Here is a 400-nt window from a genome sequence, read left to right as displayed (position 1 = left end):
TAATCTATTTGCACTTATTGCAGTCCACAGGCCTGACCTTGTAAATACTTACTGCCAGGCTTAATGCTTATAGTGTGAATAAATCAGGCAGGATTTGGCCCTATTGAATTAAGCTATCATAAATTACAAATTTAAAAAATAGTGACATTCCTGCAAGTCAAAATACAACAGAAACAAGAGTTAACAAAATATAAGCCCTTTATTAATAAAAATCTTTGGTTGGATCAATATTTTAAATAAGCTTCAAGAATATTTGGTTAATACCATTTTCTTTCTTCCACATAATATCTTTTCTGGTGCCTTTTTTCGGACAGACTACAGAAAAATATCAAGTTTATCACATACTTTAAAACAAATAAATATATCAAAAGCTAGATATGGCTTTTTTTTTTTTTTTTTT

Source organism: Centrocercus urophasianus, unplaced genomic scaffold (genome assembly GCF_019232065.1).
Source record: "Centrocercus urophasianus isolate 14NV4802_14NV808 unplaced genomic scaffold, USGS_Curo_1.0 seq_14, whole genome shotgun sequence".
Taxonomy (NCBI): domain Eukaryota; kingdom Metazoa; phylum Chordata; class Aves; order Galliformes; family Phasianidae; genus Centrocercus; species Centrocercus urophasianus.
The sequence above is the reverse complement of the archived record's forward strand: the minus strand, read 5'-3'. Positions refer to the sequence as shown.